At 39.5% G+C, this 12,124-nt stretch overlaps 2 pseudogenes; both read left to right on the top strand.

The window, feature by feature from the left end:
- The first annotated feature begins 2,167 nt into the window (after window positions 1-2,167).
- Window positions 2,168-2,890, top strand: LOC133229259 (olfactory receptor 5F1-like; annotated as a pseudogene).
- A 3,071-nt stretch (window positions 2,891-5,961) lies between these two features.
- On the top strand, window positions 5,962-6,940 carry LOC133229258 (olfactory receptor 5F1-like; annotated as a pseudogene).
- The last annotated feature ends 5,184 nt before the right edge of the window (window positions 6,941-12,124 follow it).

The following is a 12,124-nucleotide window of genomic DNA, read 5'->3' as shown; positions in this document are numbered from 1 at the left end:
AGAAAGTAGGGAAAACCACTAGACCATTCAGGTATGACCTAAATCAAATCCCTTATGATTATACAGTGGAAGTGAGAAACAGATTTAAGGGCCTAGATATGATAGATAGAGTGCCTGATGAACTATGGACTGAGGTTCGTGACATGGTACAGGAGACAGGGATCAAGACCATCCCCACGGAAAAGAAATGCAAGAAGCAAAATGGCTGTCTGGGGAGGCCTTACAAATAGCTGTGAAAAGAAGACAAGTGAAAAGCAAAGGAGAAAAAGAAAGATATAAACATCTGAATGCAGAGTTCCAAAGAATAGCAAGAAGAGGTTAGAAAGCCTTCTTCAGCAATCAATGCAAAGAAATAGAGGAAAACAACAGAATAGGAAAGACTAGGGATCTCTTCAAGAAAATCAGAGATATCAAGGGAACATTTCATGCAAAGATGGGCTCGATAAAGGACAGAAATGGTATGGACCTAACAAAAGCAGAAGATATTAAGAAGAGATGGCAAGAATACACAGAAGAACTGTACAAAAAAGATCTTCATGACCCAGATAATCACGATGGTGTGATCACTGACCTAGAGCTAGACATCCTGGAATGTGAAGTCAGGTGGGCCTTAGAAAGCATCACTATGAACAAAGCTAGTGGAGGTGATGGAATTCCAGTTGAGCTATTCCAAATCCTGAAAGATGATGCTGTGAAAGTGCTGCACTCAATATGCCAGCAAATTTTGAAAACTCAGCAGTGGCCACAGGACTGGAAAAGACCAGTTTTCATTCCAATCCCAAAGAAAGGCAATGCAAAAGAATGCTCAAACTACTGCACAATTGCACTCATCTCACACGCTAGTAAAGTAATGTTCAAAATTCTCCAAGCCAGGCTTCAGCAATACATGAACCGTGAACTTCCAGATGTTCAAGCTGGTTTTAGAAAAGGCAGAGGAACCAGAGATCAAATTGCCAACATCCGCTGAATCATGGAAAAAGCAAGAGAGTTCCAGAAAAGCATCTATTTCTGCTTTATTGACTATGACAAAGCCTTTCACTGTGTGGATCACAAGAAACTGTGGAAAATTCTGAAAGAGATGTGAATACCAGACCACCTGATCTGCCTCTTGAGAAATTTGTATGCAGGTCAAGAAGCAACAGTTAGAACTGGACATGGAACAACAGACTGGTTCCAAATAGGAAAAGGAGTACGTCAAGGCTGTATATTGTCACCCTGCTTATTTAACTTATATGCAGGGTACATCATAAGAAACGCTGGACTGGAAGAAACACAAGCTGTAATCATGATTGCTGGGAGAAATATCAATAACCTCAGATATGCAGATGACACCACCCTTATGGCAGAAAGTGAAGAGGAACTAAAAAGCCTCTTGATGAAGGTGAAAGTGGAGAGTGAAAAAGTTGGCTTAAAGCTCAACATTCAGAAAACGAAGATCATGGCATCTGGTCCCATCACTTCATGGGAAATAGATAGGAAACAGTGGAAACAATGTCAGACTTTATTTTTCTGGGCTCCAAAATCACTGCAGATGGTGACTTCAGCCATGAAATTGAAAGATGCTTACTCCTTGGAAGGAAAGTTATGACCAACCTAGATAGCATATTCAAAAGCAGAGACATTACTTTGCCAACAAAGGTTCGTCTAATCAAGGCTATGGTTTTTCCTGTGGTCATGTATGGATGTGAGAGTTGGACTGTGAAGAAGGCTGAGTGCTGAAGAATTGATGTTTTTGAACTGTGGTTTTGGAGAAGACTCTTGAGAGTCCCTTGGACTGCAAGGAGATCCAACCAGTCCATTCTGAAGGAGATCAGCCCTGGGATTTCTTTGGAAGGAATGATGCTGAAGCTGAAACTCCAGTACTTTGGCCACCTCATGTGAAGAGTTGACTCATTGGAAAAGACTCTGATTCTGGGAGGGATTGGGGGCAAGAGGAGAAGGGGACGACAAAGGATGAGATGGCTGGATGGCATCACTGACTCGATGGATGTGCGTCTCAGTGAACTCCAGGAGTTGGTGATGGACAGGGAGGCCTGGTGTGCTGAGATTCATTGGGTCATAAAGAGTCGGACACGACTGAGTGACTGATCTGATCCACATGTTTACAGTTATGGGGAATGTTGGGATGATCCTCTTAATCAGGACTGATTCCAAGTTTCACATACTCATGTATTTATTCCTGTCCTTTGCAAATGTTTGTTTGTTATTATCTGGGAAGAAGACAATCTCCTTTGTTCACTACTTTTTGCAGATGTACTTCTTTTTAGCCTTGGCCACAACTGAATGCATCCTTTTTGGGTTAATGGCCCATGACCACTATGTGGCCATATGCAACCCTTTCTTTACGCCTTGATCATGTCCAGGACGGTCTGCCTAGAAATGACAGTAGGGGCTTTTACAGCAGGACTGTTCAACTCCATGGTAAACACCAGTTATGTAAGCACCTTACCATACTGCAGTTCCAATGTCATCCATCACTTCTTCTGTGACAATCCCCCATTTTAAGTTCTCCTGTTCTGACACACTCCTGCATGAAAGCATCTTTTCCACGTTTCCTGGTGTGAATATGGTCGGAACTCTGCTGGTGATCTTCAACTCCTAATCCTACATTCTCTTCTCTGTTTTCCGTATGCATTCAGGGGAAGAGATGCAAAGCCTTTTCCACGTGTGTGTCTTACCTGACAGCCATCATCCTGTTCTATTCCACCTCCATCTATACTTATCCGAGACCTACTTCCAGCTACTCCCTGACTCAGGACAAAGTATCTTCTGTGTTCTGCACAGTGGTAATCCTCATGTTGAATCCTCGATCTACAGTCTCGGGAATACTGAAGTGAAGAAGGCTTTATGGAATGTAGTTACTTGTAAAAAGATTCCTTCATTTCTGTGATTTATTAATTTTCTGAACTAAATAGAATATATAATTTAGTTTTCAGAAACTGGATGAAGCTTATTTTCATTACAGCTTAATCTGTGTATTCATGTTCTGGTAATTCTCATGAACATGTGTCCTATTAGACATAATTTATCAAACTTATGTAAGATCATGCAACTTTCATCTAATCATGTATATTTCTTGTAGGTTGCTAAAATGTGATTTATTTGTAAAGCTGTCTTGGTTAGGGAAATAAAGGGTCAGGTATATGGAGATAAAATTTACAATGTCACATGAAACTAGCTGCTTATTATTTTTGTAATTGTTAGTTTATTTTTGATGTATTTTTCACCATTTATGATTTGTAAAGGGTTGAAATATATGATATTTGTGAAAAAGTTTTCAATGTAAAATAGATTTCCATTTTATTGAATTATTAAGATTTTAATGCTTAAATAAAAAATTAAAAAATAGCATTTAGTTGCTACAGGAAACATGTCAACTTTTATTCCCTTTATCCCCACAAACACATATTTATTCATTAAAGAATATGTAGGAATTTGATTAAATATGTTCTGCTTAGAAAACTGCTGTCTGGTTAGAATGCACTGATTGCATCAGCTTTTTTTCCTCTTCCTGTCTTTTCTTGTCAAAAATTTCCTGTCCTTCTTTCATGTTTTCTTTCCCAGATTGATACACATATTAACACAAAGCCACAAGCACACACATTCAGCTATGGCAGAGTTTAATCAATGCATAGTTCAAAGCAGTTAGACCAATGTTAGAAGTTGAAACAGACCCATATTCTTTACAATAGTCTCATTGATTTCCTGATTATGGAAATGTTCTACCAATTACCAATCCAGTCCATTAAAGTCAATCTGTATATTATATTAAAAGTAAGCAATATTATATAGGTGGAATGGAGTGGCTTAGTAGAATTCTGGAGGAAATTGAGTGCGATTCAGGGATTGCTAAGATGATAACCACACTTACAGTTTTGGGAGGGATATTCCCCATGGCCCTTCCCTTGCTCTTACTGCTAAGTTGCTCCTGATAGAAAATGTGACGTTCAAATCACTGGGGAGGTGGCAACACAGACCTCATGACCTGTCACAGCCACCTGGGGCCCTCTGGGGGCCCCATAGTCCAACTGGATTAGATGAATATTCATGTAGGCATGTAGTTAGTAGTTAGAGTCTCCTTCTAATTTATTTCACTCAAGAACAAAGCCGATTGAAGATTAAACTCAGCCAGACAAGTGGAGGGGCACACACACACACACATACACACACACAAAGGGAAGAATCATAATTTGGTAGAGGGTAATGTGATGGGAAAACAGTGGAAACAGTGTCAGACTTTATTTTTGGGGCTCCAAAATCACTGCAGATGGTGACTGCAGCCATGAAATTAAAAGACGCTTACTCCTTGGAAGAAAAGTTATGACCAACCTAGATAGCATATTGAAAAGCACAAACATTACTTTGCCAACAAAGGTCGATTTAGTCAAGGCTATGGTTTTTCTAGTGGTCATGTATGGATGTGAGAATTGGACTGTGAAGAAAGCTGAGTGCCGAAGAATTGATGCTTTTGAACTGTGGTGTTGAAGAAGATTCTTGAGAGTCCCTTGGACTGCAAGGAGATCCAACCAGTCCATTCTGAAGGAGATCAGCCCTGGGATTTCTTTGGAAGGAATGATGCTGAAGCTGAAACTCCAGTACTTTGGCCACCTCATGGGAAGAGTTGACTCACTGGAAAAGACTCTGATGCTGGGAGGGATTGGGGGCAGGAGGAGAAGGGGATGACAGAGGATGAGATGGCTGGATGGCATCACTGATTCGATGGACATGAGTCTGAGTGAACTCCAGGAGTTGGTGATGGACAGGGAGGCCTGGTGTGCTGTGATTTATGGGGTCGCAAAGAGTCGAACATGACTGAACAACTGAACTGAACTGAATGTACCCATTGGAATAAGCTAAAACTACAAAGAAAGTGACAATTAAATAGACTTTTTTTTTTTAATTTGGCAAAAAACTTTAACACAGTCACCACTAAGTTCCATCTAGAGTTTACTTTCATATACTTACATATTATCATATTTAAATACTTCTGAGACTGGAGTTTCTGCCTTTAGAGGATTCATGACACAATTGAAACCTATAATTCAATCCCCATGGTTACCTAGCTCTCTTCAAGGAGAATAAAATAAAAGGGGAGCAACATACATATACTCAGAATGTGTCTCAGATTTTTATGAAGAGGTAATACAAAATTTCACTGCTTTATATTTCATTTGAAACATGAAAATTGTCTTCTTTATGTTTTTTTGTGCCTCAACTGAGTTATTAGGGATCCTAGTAAAAACAGAAATGATAGACTAGATAAGTTAGTACTGAGAAAAATGCTGTTAAGTACTTGGTGCAGTCTCTGTCATTCACCGCCATAAACAGGTACAGTGTGTGCTACCACACGGCATTAATCTGATAGAGTGTTTTGTATGAAGAACAGTTATTTGTGTACCTTAATACACTACAATATCATCATTAAAAATAAGATAGATTTTAAAATATCAGTTATTGAACTGTGCTATTTTTTGCTGCTTGGAGAACACACAAACGATTACCAACTGGCCATGCATAAATTTTAGAGTTGAAGAATGTAGACAGTAGTCTTGATGAGTGAAAAAAAAAAAAGCATGTGACTTAAATTCAAATACATGCTCAGAGAACGGGAAAAACTTTGGCAAGTATAGTTCTGTACTTTGCATTTTGAATGTGGACTAGATGGGAAAGAATAGAACATAGATGTTGCATTCAGGAAAAAAAAAAAAAAACCTTAGGTGGTATATTAGACCAGTCATTTGTGGATCCCTCAATCCAGATTATTAGAGACAAATATGTAATAAAATCGAATGTCTATTCATTTGCCCACTAATTTCTCTCTGACTCTGTTTACCATGCACTGTTGTCCCAGGCTTCTTTTTCATATATGACTTAACTTATCACTATTTCTATTTCTGGTAAATTGTGCAAAGGGAAATATTTACATCCAATTTAAGTTTAAGCATACTGTATCCGTAATCAATGGGTAAAAAAAATTATACTTCACCCACGCAGTTCATCCTGTTGGGATTAGCAGACACACTGGAGCTACAGGTTATCTTCTTTTGCTTTTTCTTGGTGATTTACATGCTTACAGTTGTGGGGGATGTTGGGATGATCCTCTTAATCAGGACTGATTCCCAACTTCACACACCCGTGTACTTCTTCCTGGCTAACCTGTCCTTTGTTGATGTTTGTTATTCATCCATCATCACTCCAAAGATGCTGGTTGATTTATTGTCAGAGAAGAAAACCATCTCCTTTGCTGGCTGCTTTCTGCAGATGTACTTCTTTATAGCCTTTGCCACAGCTGAATGCGTCCTTTTAGGTTAATGATCTGTGACTGCTATGTGGCCATATGCAGCCCTCTCCTTTATGCCTTGATCATGTCCAGGACAGTCTGCCTGAAAATGGCAGCAGGGGCTTTTACAGCAGGACTGTTCAACTCTGTGGTTCACACAGGGTATGTGAGCATCTTGTCATTCTGTAGTTCCAAGGTCATCCATCACTTCTTCTGTGACAGTCCCCCACTTTTTAAGCTCTCCTGTACTGACACATGCCTGCATGAAAGCATCTTTTCCACGTTTGCTGGTGTGAATATGGTCGGAATTCTGCTGGTGATCTTTGCCTCCTACTCCTATATTCTCTTCTCCATCTTCCGTATGCATTCATGGGAGGAGACGCAAAGCCTTCTCTACACATGTGTGTCACCTGACAGCCATCATCCTGTTCTAGTCCGCCTCCATCTATGCTTATCTGAGACCTACTTCCAGCTATCTTTGAATCAGGACAAAGTGGCTTCTGTGTTCTACACAGAATGATCCCCATATTAAATCTTCTGATCTACAGCCTCAGGAATAAGGAAGTAAAGAAGGCTTTATGGAATGTAATTACTAGGAAAAGAGTCCCTTCACCTCTGGAATTGTTTGGTGAATTTTCTGAATTAAATAGAATACAGTGAAATTTGGAAAGCTAGATTCAAGTTAGTTTTTCATTAGAATATTTTCTAATTAATCAAGTCCATTCATTTTCACATATATGTATCCAATTAGATATAAGTAAAGTTATCAAAGTTATATATAAAACTATGGAAGTGTCATCTAATCATTCTATATTTCTTTTGGGTTCTCAGAAATAAGGATAACTTGTAAAGAAATTTGGGTTATGAAAATAAGCAATTCAGTATTTAGAGTCAAAAGTGACAATATCACATGAAACTAACCATGCAGAGTATTTGCAATTGTCAGTTGTTTTTTTCCTGATGCATGTTTTTTCACAATTTATAGTTTGTGAGAGAGTGTTATATACAACATATATCACATTTTTTAAACTTTAAAATAGACTCCAGTTTTATTTGTGGAATTATTTCCTGCAGAGTTGCTTAAGTCTAAATTCAGGAATATCGTTTTAATTGCAAAAGTAAACATCCCAACTATGATTTCCTTTATCCCTGGAAAAACACACATATCTGTTAAAGAAAAAATATGAATTGGTATAAAACAGTGTTATTTAAAAAAATGTTGTCTGATTTGAATGCAAAAATTTATGATAATTTTTATTCTATTCTTTGTTTTCTTCTCAAACGTTTCCTATCCTTCTCTCACTTACCCTCTTCCAGATATTAGTACATTAACACAAAGACACATGCACACATACTCAGATAATCATGTTTCAAAGGACAATAAACAGTTTAACATCAAAAAGGTAAAATGCAAATGGCTAAGTATAGAAGAATAAAAATTCTGTTATAAAGTAGCTGAATTTATGTGAAAATATGTAAGCTGTATAGATTAATGTGCACATAACTTCAATGCAAATAAGTAGTAGTAGTGGCAGTGTTAGTTGCTTAGTTGTGTCCAATTCTTTGCCACCCCACACACTGTAGCCCTCCAGGCTCCTCTATCCAAGGGATTCTTCAGGCAAGAATACTGGAGTAGGTTGCAAATATATGACTTATTGCAACTAGATAGCCTTATTGCCAACCTATAAGGCTACAGCCTTATAGAAATAATTTTAAAACAAATTGCTTTATTGAAACTATATGGGATGTATGTCAAATAGAAAGTGTGGCACCAGAAAACAGAAATGTGGTCATTTTTTGCTAAACTGAGATATAATTTACTGCCTTGGATAGGAAATTGATGCGTACATATATTAGCGTTCTCTTTAAACTTTGCGATACTAGCCTGTCTGTGGACACATTGCTATGTCAAAAACTGAATTTGTGAATTGGGTTCAAAGTGTTAAATCTCCTGAAATTGTATTATCATGTTTGATTTGACTTTGTTATGAAACAAATAAGATGTAAAAATATAATATATTAGTCATGGTTGCATTGTGTGTGTCAGTCATTAACTCATGGGTAAAGGAAAACAGAAAAATGAAAAATGCGTACATACTTTTTGATAAATCTGTTTGACTATCCTCTATCTACCTGACGTCTGACTTTAGATTTTCTCCAGTCAATACTGAGGAAGATATGGAAAACAATTCCCAGTCTAAAAAAAAAAATACACTACAGACAAAGAGGGATAAACACTTTTTTTTGGTTCTTATTTAAACAGCTGCAGTAAATAGTTTGGTTGAACCATCTTTGTATAACAGGCACTGTGGACTCAATCACCTGTGGCCAGGTAAGTGCATTCACATGTTAGTGCAATGGCTATGTGGCATGTGGGAGATGAGTGTGAAGAATGTTCTTAGACAATTTATGCAGAGGGAGAGCAGAAAAAAAGTAGTGCATCTGTGCTAACTTGGTTAAACTCTGATAAAAATAGGAAACTCCTGCATTTCTAAGATCTAAGTGTTCTAAAGCAGAATATTTGCAAAGAGTTGAATGCTACTGAGTGACAAACACATACGCATCCTAATTTAGGGTGAAGCTTCACCGTAAACAATCATTCAGGGACAGGTGGCTTTGATATTTTACACTGGTGACTTCCATGGTTTTGGGCATCATTTTGTGGTTTTGCAGCCAAAATTCTAGAATTCTAGGAGATGTCCTCTTGTTACCGAGTCCAAGCTCACTCTGCTCTCCACACGACAGGCCAACGAATGAATCTGAGAGACAAAGTGTTGCGGCAAGGAAAATGACTTTATTCAGAAAGCAGCTGACCCTGAATATTCACTGGAAGGACTGATGCTGAAGCTGAAGCTCTAATACTCAGCCTGATGTGAAGAGCCAACTCATTGAAAAAGACCTTGATGCTGGGAAAGATTGAGGGCAGGAAGAGGAGAGGTGACAGAGGATGAGAGGTTGGATGGCATCACCAACTCAATGGACATGAGCTGAGTAGCCTCGGGGAAACAGTGAAGGACAGGAAAGCCTTCTATGCTGCAGTTCATGGAGTTGCAGAGAGTCAGACATGACTGAACAATAATTGTCACATATGGTTGATTGTTTCCCGAGGCTAGTTTTTCCCATGACATTTTCTTCAGCCATTTATTTTGGTTCCCTGGTCCTGGTCAAAATAGTCCTCCTTTCATAATTCTTGCTTTGCTGACCATGGACTTGGGTTTCTGTGGTCAAGTCAAGAAGGAGCAGAAAAGCTGCAGGAAGGGGAACCCCTTCCAGAGCCCAAAAGGGGGCTCTCGTCTAACACTCAGAAATGAATTGTCAGAAGAGACATAGTCACTGACAAAGCAAGAAACTTTATTGGGAATGGACGCCTAGGCAGAGGCCAGGGTGGTTAGGGAGCCCAGGATGACTGCCTTGCCATGCAACTCACAGTCTAGGGTTTATGTTGATGGAATTAGTTTCCAGGTTGTCTTTGGCTGATCATTTGGACTCAGGGTCCTTTCTGGTGGTGCACGCATTACTCAGCCAAGGTGGATGTCAACGAAAAGGCTTCTGGGAGGTGGTAGGACATGTGGAGTCTCCTTTTGACCTTTCTCAGATTCTTCCAGCTGATGGTGTCTTGTTAGTTCCTTACCAGGACTTCCCGTGGTAAAATAATTCATGCAAATATGTACTAAGGTTTCTAGCCAGGGTGGGCAGTTTCAGTCAGTGTGTTTCCCCTAACAGAAACAGTGAGATTGCCACACACATGAATCAGCAACAAAGAATGCACATTAACAAAGAATGCAAATTTTAGTTCTCAGCAATGATAGGAGAACACAGAGGGGAAAAACACAAAACAAAGAACAGAATCACTTGTCAAACAGTTTTAATTTTGAGGGTCCTATTACACAACCACCAAGATAAAAGAAAAATGTTACATATTACTGTACTCAGGAATTAGACTTCAGGGTTAAAAGGTTGTGATACCTTGCAGTGTACATTAAATTTTTATTGTTGCATAACACATTACCAAAATTTTAGTTTAAACACACACACACACACACAGATACATATACACAGAGATACAGTAATTATTCCTGAGTTTTGTAGGCCAGTACTCTTATCACAGAGTTGCATATTCCTCTGTGTAGGGTCTCACAAGATTGCAATTAGGGTATTATCCAGGGTCGTAGACTCAGCTGAGGACTAACTGGAGAAAGACCAAGTTTTGTTGGCATAATTCAATTTCTTGCAGTTGTTAGACTGAAGGCATCACTTCTGGCTAGATACTGGTTAAAGGCTCTCTGTTCCTTGCTGCGTGATCCTCATCATAAGCAACAACTAATATGATAGTTTGCTCCTTTAAAAGCCTCCTACTGAGATGGAAACAGGCTTCTGTAATGGATTCTTATTTACATAATCATAGGCATCCTATATTACTTCCCTGCCTGGACTAGTAGCAGCAGACATGACCAACTACACTCAGTTGGAAGGTATTGACCAAAAGTATGGTTATCAGGAGGTAGGGACCACAGAATCCACCTTAAGGGTCTGTCCATCATGGAAGAAAATCCACAATGTTAATCTCATGACCATGCTGGTTTTACACCTGGAGACAATTTCCTGATCAAAGTATGGATAAATAGAACTGAAAGAATAGCACAGATGCATCACTGAGCTGAGGGGGCAGAAATTGGAACTCAACAAAAGATCCTAAGATCTGTCCCAAGGCACAAAACATAAGGGAGGTGTGTTGGTGGCTGGGGCTGGGAATAGGCCTGTATTAATTTTCCTGAGAGTCTCAGGGAGAACAATGGGATATTCATATCCCAGAGAAGGTTACAGGGGGCTTCTAAGAAAATGACTGCCATGTGGTTGCAGAAAGAATGGAGATACTAGAGATAAAGCATAGCTCAGAGTTATAGGAGGTGCCTCTCAACCAGAACAGTAAACATCTGGGTATATTTGTGAGGTGGGTGACAGTGGGCCTCTGGGCCGGACACCTGGTGTTGTCAAGTGGAATAGAATTGAGCCTTTGTTCTCACCCCACTACTCCAAGGACAAAGCCACTGATAAAAGCTGAGCACTGTTAAAGCAAAGAGACAGGTAGATGCCGACTCCTGAGGTCAAGGAAGACTTCCCTGTCTGCACATGTGCAGGAAGTCTTCTTGGGGGTTGAAAAGGGAGGGTGCCCCACCCTGTAATAAGTGTGAACATGTACCCATAGGCCTCTGTGGTGGGATCCATCTTAGAAAAAAATTGTGCACTCCTCTTGAGGAGGATCCATGGACCAGTCAGGTTGAAGGAAGAAACAAGACAACTGGCCAAACGTAAACAAAGCCCCGGAAGGATGGTCCTATATGTGTGATTTACACACCTCCACAGTGCATTCCTCCTCACTCAGGACACTTCCCCCCGCCCCCCTTCCTCTCAGGGTGTGTATCTGTGCCTAGTTTCTGATGTACTGCACTCCTCCTCATTGGAGACAATGTCCGTACACTTTCTTTCTGGGGGTGTATTTCTGCCCTGCTTCCGAGTTGGATAAACAAACTGTTTTCCTGTGTGATCTCCCATGCATTGAGCTATATCTCTTATAGTAAAATTTGTACCTGTTTTTACAGTTTTTCTCTTCTTAAAACATTCTTACTTTCAGCTAGGGGCAAGAGTTAGAGCCACTTTAATTCTAGCCCCTGGTGGTCTTGTGGCTAGGACTCTTAGTTTTCATCTCATGCATCATAGGCTACTTAAATTATCTAGAATATGAAAAGCTCAGGGAGACTAACCCACTGTCCAGAAAAATAAATAAATAAATAATCAATTGAAAATGACTTCAAGATGTCTCAAGTGATGGATTTAGCAATGCCT

Source organism: Bos javanicus, chromosome 17 (genome assembly GCF_032452875.1).
Source record: "Bos javanicus breed banteng chromosome 17, ARS-OSU_banteng_1.0, whole genome shotgun sequence".
NCBI lineage: Eukaryota > Metazoa > Chordata > Mammalia > Artiodactyla > Bovidae > Bos > Bos javanicus.
This window is presented reverse-complemented; position numbering and strand designations above follow the sequence as displayed.